This window comes from Balaenoptera borealis, assembly GCF_965194805.1.
Source record: "Balaenoptera borealis genome assembly, chromosome: 2".
Classification (NCBI taxonomy): domain Eukaryota; kingdom Metazoa; phylum Chordata; class Mammalia; order Artiodactyla; family Balaenopteridae; genus Balaenoptera; species Balaenoptera borealis.
The window spans coordinates 3,898,161-3,909,143 of NC_138867.1; positions in this window are offsets into that span (position 1 = coordinate 3,898,161).

The following is a 10,983-nucleotide window of genomic DNA, read 5'->3' on the forward strand; positions in this document are numbered from 1 at the left end:
TAAACATGGATGTATATTAATTGTATGACCTTTTAGGGAAAGGTTACCTATACTATTTTGAATAACTGTGATGTGTCTCTTTCAACCATGTCAACTAATATTCGTGACTTATATTGCTTTTATGAAGATACCTCAGAATTTTTCTTAATCACCATCCTTTTTATCCTTAAAAAGCAATTGGCATGGGCTTCCCTGGTGGCGCAGTGGTTGAGAGTCTGCCTGCCAATGCAGGGGAAACGGGTTCGAGCCCTGGTCTGGGAAGATCCCACGTGCCGCAGAGCAGCTGGGCCCGTGAGCCACAATTACTGAGCCTGCGCGTCTGGAGCCTGTGCTCCGCAAAAAGACAGGCCACGATAGTGAGAGGCCCGCATACCGCGATGAAGAGTGGCCCCCGCTTGCCACAACGAGAGAAAGCCCTCGCACAGAAACGAAGACCCAACACAGCCATAAATAAATAAATAAATACTTAAAAAAAAAAAAAAAGCAATTGGCAAAACTATTTAAAATTTAGAGTGATTCACTGTCTTACTTTAATACAAAGAGAGATTTCCTGAACACTTAACAAATGGTGATCTGTTAGTTTCTGGTTTCCCTGTGTCCGAGGTTTCAGCATCCATGGATTCAGTCAACCTTGGGCCTTGTAGTCCTGTTAGGGGAAACACTGACTGAAACCACCCACCCTGGCCAGGCAAAGACAGTAACAATTTGAATTAGTTATTTTATAACAGGAGATCCTGGTAAGGAACACAGAACTAACAAGCCACCACCAAAGGGAAGAATTCAGGAAAGGTCAAAAGGAGAGAGGAGACGCCAGTCCACATGCCCTACCAACCTCCCAGAATCCTTCTCACTGGAATCCATCTTGGCTGAGCGGTGCTCACGCCACCAGAAAGGACCCTGAGTCAGAATGATTGGCCAGAGACAACCCTGAAACGAATCCCATCACCATAAAAACCGAGACTGAGAGCCACGTGGCAGGGCAGTCCTGCTGGGTTCCCTTATCGTCCTGCTCTCCTCCCAGGCACCCCTTCCCAATAAAGTCTCTTGCTTTGTCATTAAGTGTGTCTCCTCAGACAATTCATTTCCAAGTGTTAGACAAGAGCCACTCTCGGGCCCTGGAAGGGGTCCCCCTTCCTGCAAGAGTCCTGTAGAATTTACTATCGAAAGAAGTCCACATATAAGTGGATCCATGCAGTTCAAACCCACGTAGTTCAAGGGTTAACTGTAATATTAAAGCAACAACAACAATAGCAAAGCACAAACCCTTAGTATACACAATAGAAGAAAGTGCTGAGCTTTCAGTGGGTCTATTTGACTCTCGGCCATAGGAACTTGATGTCGATGGCCCCAAAGTGGGGAAACACTTTTCTTGGTGTCCACTGAAGCAGTTCTGGGCGTTAGGCTGCCACCACAGGAACCACAGAAGGGGAATCTAACACAGAGCTCACGCTGTTGCATTTTACTCTTCCAGATGCAGAATCTTCTGAATGCTCATTCTAAATGCAGAGCAAGCAGAGCACAAGAGACTTATAACATTCTGAGAAGTGGAGTTATAAGGAACAGATCATCTCGCATTGTTATTCAAATGGAGAGCATTTGCATAATGGAGTTGACTCACTCTTATACTTTTTCATTGAGAAAATATTAAACTGGGTTTGGTGGTCTTTGAATCCATCATTGGGTAAACCCAAGAATGACAGTGTCTGCTGAGAATGAAGATACCCAGCTTAAAAAGAAAATGTCCCTTGACAGCCCCAGTGTCGAATTCTGGAGAGTTCTGAATGTACTCAGAGATGTATCCGTCATCCCATTATTCAAAATTCTTATTATACTTTAAGTTGCAGTCAATTTCACACTTTGGAGACAATATTTTCTCGTGTGAAAAAGCCTGGCGCTGTGGCACAATCCAGGACCCAACCTGTCCTGAAACACTTGACAAGTTCAGGGATTATTTGTAGAGATACCACCCTGGGCTGAGGAGAGAGCGGAGAAAGTGGGCAGACCCTGCTCTCCTTGGGGCAGGAGGGATGAAGGGAGACAGCAGCAGGGGATGAAGCATCAAGAAGCCACCATGATGTGCCAGGTGCTCCGGACCTGTGCGGGGTGTGCCCGAGGGTGACCCAGGGCTGAGAGGGCTCTCCGTGGACACTGAGTGACCACAGGGACTTGGACAAGCAGGTCTCTGGACAGAGCGATTTGCAGAAGGGCCAGTGTGTGTTCTTCCATTTCTAGGACTCACCCGGAAACTTCTTGATGGAACATCGCTTACATACAATTGATTCTAGATGCGTCCTCTAAAGCTGGATGATGGGGTGGGGTGGGGTGGGGTGGGGAAACGCACTTTTGTGAGGATCCCTGGGCTGAGGAACACATCACCACAGGTTATCCAATCTGCTCCCCCCGACCAGGCTGAGAGAATGGGATCAGTGCCCCCCAACTCTGTGGGGCTCCATCTCCTCACAGAGACAGTGAAATGGCCCCATAGACCCCAGGCCTTTTCTAGACCCCCAGGCCTCCATCTTTCATAGCAGTACCAAGCACAGTGAGATTTGTGATCCCAGCATACTTTTGTCTTGATTGTTTTAGACACACTTTACAAAGGAGAAATGTATTTCTTGTTTGTTTGTTTGTTTCTGCCTAAAGAGACCATTGTCCTTCCCACTTCCAAAAAAAAAAAAAAATCTACTCAGTAAATGTTACAGTAGAATGCCTTTTATGTTAAATCTTTGTAATGAGTTTGCATAGAGTTTTACTTTCCAACAGTCCCTGCCAGCCCTTTTTTACAAGAGCATTCTCGTTACCTAAATTTTATTAACAAGAAGTGAAAAAAAAGGAAATTGTAGATATTTAGGAAAAAATTACTTTTAATAATGTCAAGTCCTTTTTATAATTGAGATGTCAGAATTTAAAATTGAATTGTGCAGTCAGAAGGCCAAATAAAATTTCTGCAGGCCCAATTACTGCCCATGCCTATTTTAAATGCTGTGAATATTCTTGGGAATTATTTTCACCCCCTTGTAAGACTTGTGAGACATGAGCTCACCACAACAGTCAGCCACCTGCCAAGCACTTTATTAGTCTCTCTAACCACCCAAAATAATCGTCAAGGTTTCTTCTGAATAAAATTCCAGGCATTGAATGATACAAACCAGTACCAAGTGGCTTGAAGAGAACGCTCAAAGTAGAGTTATGGAAAAACAGACTGGCTGAGCCCAGAGAAGACAAGAGAAAGAAAGGAAGCAAAGCTCAGGCTGGACACTGCAGTGGGATTTTACATCATTTAATTTAAGGCTCTACACATCCTGGAAGGCAGTGACTGATGTTCATTCTGCTTGCGAAGGCACTAAGATTCAAGGGAGTTAAATCAATTGTGCAGAACCATAGAGACAGTGCTTAGGACGACCTGGGGTCCGATCTCATCTGTCCTACTGTGTTTACAGTAGTTTCCTCGGCTATACTACATCTTTCCTTGGGGTCAAGCCTACAGAGGCCAGCAAGCTCATGGTTTTGAGGGTTGCTGAAACAAAGATCTAAGCATTTTGTAGAGCAAGCTGTGAGCATCTCGACTCTAACATCTCCTTTACTTAAATACATTGGCAGTGGATGCACCCTGGTTTCTCCCATTATTCTGAACTAGAGACCCCTAAGATAAGCCCTCTTCTATGACAATACACTATACTGACTGATTCAACCTTCTTGGGTTTTGGTGTCATATGTGAAGATGGTGAACAAATAACACTTTGCTGATTTGGAATTCCTTATTTTTCCTTTTCATCTAATTGCTCAAAGCCTAAGCAATCCATAATCCCTCCCAAAAGTGGTCTCAAAGTTAGCCCAACGAGGGTACAGTTATTTTTTTTTTAATTTGAACTTATAAAACTTTGATTAAATAACCAAAGTGATTACAGTATTAATGGCATAGAAGACATCTTTGCTTGTGAATCAAGAAACTATTTCTTATATGGTCTTTCCCTTCAAGGTCTTTAAATCTTTACCCCAGTGATTGACCAGATGTTCACCAACGCCACTGAAAATCTTACAGATGATTTGACTATATTTGAAACAGTTTGCCTTTAGGTTAGATATCAATCCAAACTTCTTTACAATAAAGGCTGATATATTACACAGCTGGCTATCCCAAGATGGTCAGAATATATTGAAAACTAATATGGATAGCCATTTATTTGGTGGTCTTAAGGTGAAATTCTACTTACAAGAAGGTTGTATCATTTCCATGTTTTATCAAACTTATTTTGTTTCTCAGTGCATCAAGCATAAATGAAGATAGACAAGAACTGCATCTTTAAACAATGACCTTGACAAGCTGCTGCTTGTTTGTGCCTATCCTGGCTCTGTGCAAGGTATTTTATGTACAGTGTTAACTCACACAGTGCCAAGCAAAGGACCTGGGGCATGGTAAGTAATCAATGAGAAGCAACTCATAAATGCTGTTGAATAAATGCATGGATGCATGAATGGGAAGGCTTGAGAGTAGGTGTTACTCCTACTTCTTCCCTATCTTACAGATGAGAGCAAGACACAGAGAAGCAAGCAAGCTGCCTAAGGCTATGTATCTAGTGAGGGTCCCAATAGGGAGTGGAGCCCAGATTGTCCAACTTTAATCCTCTATCTACTTCAAGGAGAATATTCATATCGACAATATCTATGTCTTTGCTGATATTAACAGAGTTTTAAATGATAATTTTAATCATAAATATATTATCACAGTCAAAGTGGGCTTTCAACTCATTGATCAGTGTTTTCAAAACCTGTCAAAATTAAAATTCCGAAAATAACATGTACCTAAGTGTCTTGAACTAAGTCACTTCTGACTTAAGGCAGGTCTGAGGCATCTCCTCCAGTCCCAAGTTACTAGCAGGGTTCCTTTATCCTTTATTCCTTCTTAGGATCTGAATATGCTGAAATTTCCTTGGGAATTCTGAGCTATGATGCATCATTTATTGAACAAACATACCAGGAGACTCCCATGTAGGAAGTACTACACCTGCTTCTGGTTCCCAGGAACTAGATGTTGGGAATGGTTCTAGATGTTGTCATCTGGGATCCCAGAACTGTTTTACTCCATCTCAGAGTTCCTCTTCCTCAAAATTTGATTTCCAACCTCAAATGAACCCGGGATTCTTTGAGGATTTCAGAACTCTTCTTTTATGCCTTCTTTTATGGCTTGGAGGAAACTGGGACTCCAGAGGGTGAGCCTTAAGTTCCCATGTGGCTCAAATGCTCATGAAGGCTGCTGTAACTGGTTTCCTATGTACAAAGAGAATTGGATTAACCTCGAGCTTTGAAGTGGTTCTAGCTCTTCCTAAAGTTGCTCTGGGACAGTGGTTTTAGAAGTGTTTGTTTGTATGTGTGTATGCTTTAGCTATTGAAACCTTTGTTAAGATATTATAGTGCAAAGATACTGAATTACAAACTAGATTATAAAAGAAGGAAGAGGGGGAAGAAATGGAAGAAGAAGAAAAGAGGGAGAAGAGTAAAAAGGGGGAGGAGGGGGAGAGGGGAGGGGGAGGGGAGGAATGGGGAGGAGACTGCCTTTCTCTGCACTGGTGGATGAGATCCAAAGCCAGTGCCCTGGAATCCCTCCCACTTTAGCCCCACCGCTGAAGACATTCCCTTGCCCCGAGAGGCCCCTGAAGGGCCTAAGCTTCAGTTTAAAAACCATTCCTCTAGGGTCCTGAAAGTCAGAAAGCGCCCCTTCTTTGTACTTGACACTGGTCTTGGTCCTATCAAAAAAATATCATCTAATAAAAACACAGAACAAAGGATGCATTCTCCTCCTGCCCCACTCTTTCAGAATCCACTGTGTACCAAATACAAAAGATACAGAAAAAAACCTTGACAAGTGGCCAGATTACCAGACTACAACCATACCTTGGTTTAAAAAACTAAGGATTTTATAACATTCATTTTACTATAACAACAGTACTGATGCAACACTGCTAGTAGTTCTAATTAAATTGTAACTGACTTTCCATTTTTTTTTGTAAATTAAAATTTTTATTTTATTTTTTATTGAAGTATAGTTGATTTACAATATATTATATTAGTTTCAGGTGTACAGCATAGTGATTCAGTGTACTCCATTAAAAGTTATCACAAAATAATGGCTATAATTCCTTGTGCTGTACAATATATCCTTGTTGCTATCTATTTGCTTATTTATTTTATACATAGTAGTTTGTATCTCTTAATCCCCTACTCCTATTTTGCCCCTCTCCCTTCCTTCTCCCGACTGGTAACCACTAGTTTGTTTTCTATATCTGTTAGTCTGTTTCTGTTTTGCTATATACATTCCTTTGCTTTATATTTTAGATTCCACAAACAAATAATATCATACAGTATCTATCTTTCTCTGACTTATTTCACTAAGCATAATATTCCTCTAGGTCCATCCACATTGCTGCAAATGGCAGGATTTCATTCTCTTTTATAGCTGAATATTTTCCATTGTGCCTATATATATATATATATATATATATATATATATATATATATACCACATCTTCTTTATCCATTTTTCTGTTGATGGACACTTAGATTGTTTCCATATCTTGGATATTGTAATTCATGCTGCAATGAACATTGGGGTGCATGTATCTTTTCGAGTTAGTGTTTCTGTTTTCTTTCAGGATATATACCCAAGAGTGGAATTGCTGGATATTTGGTAGTTCTATTTTTAATTTTTTGAGAAACCTCCGTACTGTTTTCCATAGTGGCTGCACCAATTTACATTCCCATCAACAGTGCACAAGTGTTCCCTTTTCTCCAGATCCTCACCAACATTTGTTATTTGTAGACATTTTCATGATGGCCATTCTGACAGGTGTGAGGTGATATCTCATTTTGGTTTTGGCTTGCATGTCTCTAATAATGAGCAATGTTGAGCATCTTTTCATGTGCCTATTGACCATCTGTATGTCTTCTTTGGAGAAATGCCTATTCAGGTCTTTTGCCTATTTTTTGATCGGGCTGATGGTTTTTTGATATTGAGTTATATGAGCTGTTTATATATTTTGGATATTAACCCCTTGTTAATTATATTGTTTCCAAATATTTTTTCCAGGTTGAGATAAATGCTTTTGGAATAACTTCACATGCTGAACACTTCAGCTAAATGATATATTACATAAAGGCAAGCAATTACAAGCAGCAAATTACAAGCTTCTTTTTGTTGTTTCCAGTATTTGCTTTAATATTTATCTTGTGTTTAGATTATTTAAGCTTAGTATACCATTTCTTTATCCTAATGAAATTTTTATTTGTTCAAGGTCTTAAGATAAGCTTCTTATTTGGCAGTTAGTTCATTGGTCTAGCTGAAGACTCAACAACTGATATTCATTGTGTGTAGTATGTGTCATTTTCTTGGAGCATCAGAGCATTAAGGTGTCACCTTCCTCTGAAAAATGTGCAAATCTCTGGTCAATAAATGAGGAGTAGATGCCCTTTCCTTTGTCCTTTTAAGTCAATTTCTTTGTTGCATTTTGGAAGACAAACATTGACTACTGCAAGTCTGACCTAGATTGCCCTATGTTTAAAATATTATAAGAGGACATGACATACATCTAATTGATACCCTGTTTTCAGCGATTAACTATCATATTTAGGTTTTTTCCTTATCAGGGAAGAAAATGCTCTGAGTGGGGAACCACATACTTAATCAACCAAGAGTTGACAAATACTGCAAGAATTTAGAATATTCACATGTGCCAAGCATCTGCTCCTATGTCAATCTCAAAATTCATTGGTGACTCTCAAAATCTCAGAAAACTATTCCAGCTTTAATTTATGTTTAAATGTTTTTCATGGTAGTAATAATATGATGTGGGGCATAAGAACACGTACGCTTCTGTTGTTGTTTGTTTTTATTCTTAAGGGGGTAGAATCACTTCTACTGGTGCAGGAAGTGAGTTTCACGCCCCTTTGGTTGTAGGTCTGAAAATCCTTGAAATGACTTAGATTGTCTCTCCCCTCTGCAGTGAGGGCTGGAGCAAAGCCAGTGACAGTGTCGGCCAGGAGTGCTTCCAGTGCTGGAAAAGCTGGTCTCAAACATGGGGACTGGTGTGAGCTGGGACCTCACTGGTTTCAGTCTTTTCCTTCACATCCTTAAGGTCCCAAGTAGCCTGCCCGGCACGGGCTTCATTCTCAAGAGCTTTTCCAGAGTTTCCCTTTAAGGAACTTAGGGTAAAGATTCAGACTGTAATAGCATTTCTGGCACAGTTCATGGTAACACTAGTGATATGAGGTGTGAGCCTACTGTATTGATGTTTTAAATATTACCTTCCAGCTAATATATAGTATTTATAAACATACATATGCATTAACACAGGTACTATTAGTTGATACGCACACACGCACACACACCAGTATCTACAGCTACGCTATATCTGTGATTCTAGGCTTACCTTTTTTTGCTGCCAAAATGTCTAGCTGCTCATAGGAACAAGTGGAAAATAGGACTCACAAAAGAGTTTCCTGTGTTTCTGAGTTGGCAGGAAGAGCCAGCGGTCAGGCTGAGAATTCTGGTCAGCTGGGAGGCAGCCCCTTCATTGCTGCCGCTGAGGGGGAAACCCATGAGCTGCAACCAGCCTTTCAGGTCCTCTCCTGTCCTAAGGACATGGTTGGACAATTAATAATCGTGAAGATAAGGGTCTTATTTCACATCTTCACTGCTTGGTTCAGTGTGTGTGTGTGTCCCTGAGACAGCCTCGTGTTAGAGGAGGGATAAAAACAGAGTGACAAGCATTTGGTGAGGATCAGATTCAGATGAAGTTCATCCCATGCCCAAACTGATTCACGTTAAGGGAAGTAGGGTTAGTTTCACATCTACTGAGGTTGTTACTGAGTCCAGGCTCGCTCTGCTCACTGCACGACAGGCCAATAAGTCAGGAGACGAGGTGCTGAGGCAAGAGATACGGCTTTACTCAGAAAGCCGGCAGACCGAAGAGATGGCAGACTAATGTCTCCTAAAAAACATCTTCTGGGGGTCTGGATGTCAGTTTCTTTTATAACACAGAGAGGGGGAGGAGATGAGGAAGTAAAGTAAAAAGACCATAAGATTTGCAAGTGTCCTCTGGAATGACCAGCCTCGGGGAGGGGATGTGTTAATATCTTCTTTCTTGTAGCCATCCGCAGGTGGGCAAGGTCCGGATGTTTTCCTGAGCAAAGGCACTTTGGTTTAACATTCAGGCAGAGGGGCAGGGTGCCTCGAGGCAGGCCCTTATGTACAGACAGTATACTTTTAGTGACCAAAAGCAGCAGAAAGCAAAGGTTAAAGCAAAAGAAACAGATCCAACAAGTAGTCAGATTTGACTCTTCCCTGTTACAAAGTTACCTGGTAGATACCCACTACCTAGCATCCCAGACCCTGAAGCCTGCAGGCAGGCAATGGGGGCAGAGCCCTGTATCCCTCCCTTTCCCCCAGGAACCCCTCTCCTCCCCGGGCACCAGCTGTCGGGAGGCTGAGAGCCCACATCATGAAGGGGAAATCAGCTCAGATGACGTTGGAGAGAGGAAAAGGAAAAGAAGACACACCAAATAACATTTTCTATGTTATTTGTTTGAACTTTACCTTCTCCCACCCAACTCTTGTTTATCGTAGGGAAAACCCACAACCAGAAGCAGGGCTGCCTGTCATAAAACGTGATTCTTCTCCCTGGTAAAGAGAATTTTCATTATATTTTTCCTCAGCCCAGTTCTTGAGGGAAAACACCAGGCATCTGGCCGCTGACCCAGTGCAACAAACTTCCTCTCCTGTCAATTTCAGCTTTATCTTTCTTAAAATTGAAATTTACCTCCAGCCTTTGCTTCTTCCTGGTCTTTCTTTAATCAAAGGGGGAAGTTAAACCTGTCAGGAGGGACACACAGGCTGCCTGTCTGAGACAGAGAGCAAGCAGGTCCCAGAGACGTGACATCTGTGCTCCTCCTGAAAATCAGGCTTGTCCAGTAACTGTTAGATGCAGAAACGGTTTTCCCTGACTCCTAGGGAGGAGGAGGGTGCTGGGGTCAGGGCAGGGAAGGAAAGGGCAGGAAGGTTTGTGCTGCTTCACATCTTTGAAGCGACAGCTGGTGTCCACCTTGTGCATTCAGAGTGGAAGATGGGCCGTTGAGTAAGGCAAGACAAATTTGATGTCCTGATGGACTGTCCCCTGTGCACGAAGTCAGTGAGCTTATTATCACTGCAATTATGTGACTAATGTCAACAGACGCTACATGTAGAAAATGTGTTCACAATTAAGTGGGACTGCTTCCCCAGAAAACCCCGTGCAGACTCCCTCACTTCAGAAAGCTCAGATGTTTGCTGGACACGCTGAGGGCCTGAGAATAAAGCAAGGGGTGTCCTGGCAGCGTGTGGCTGACCGCATTCTCTGCTTACAGGGCCAGGGCAGCACCCATGATGATCAGCTTCCCCGCAACCAGCATTTACTGGTGTCTGTAGGTGGATCTGGCTCGAAAAATAACACAGTAAAAGCTGCTACCTACCTATGCCGATTATTTGTCCCGCCTGAAAGAGTTACATTTTAATGACAATTTGCATGTCTGAATGTAGATGGTATTTTTATTTTTATTTATTATTATTTGTTTTTACTTTTTTCAAGAAGTCACCATACAAGGGGAAGTTTCCCAACAATGAGTAATGAGTTTTCGCATTGGTATGTGTTTTGGATGAAACAGAAATGTTTGCCTAAATTGCTTGGGCATCCTGTCGCCAGAGGTCCTTGGTCATCCCAGCTCTCACGGGAGCAGCAGTTCTGCCCCCTAGTGGTCAGAGACCTTCACCATCTCACGCTTGCTCCTCCCCTCCCCCAGTGCGCTCAGTGGTCCCTCCCTGCGGGCTTGTGTTGGGTACAAGCGTGGTCTCACCCTTTCCTCATGGTCAGCTCTCCCAAAGGCAGGGGCACCGAAGCGGGGGGGGGCGGGGAGGCGAAAACAAAGGTGAATGGAGTCTGGGCTTTCAGACATTCA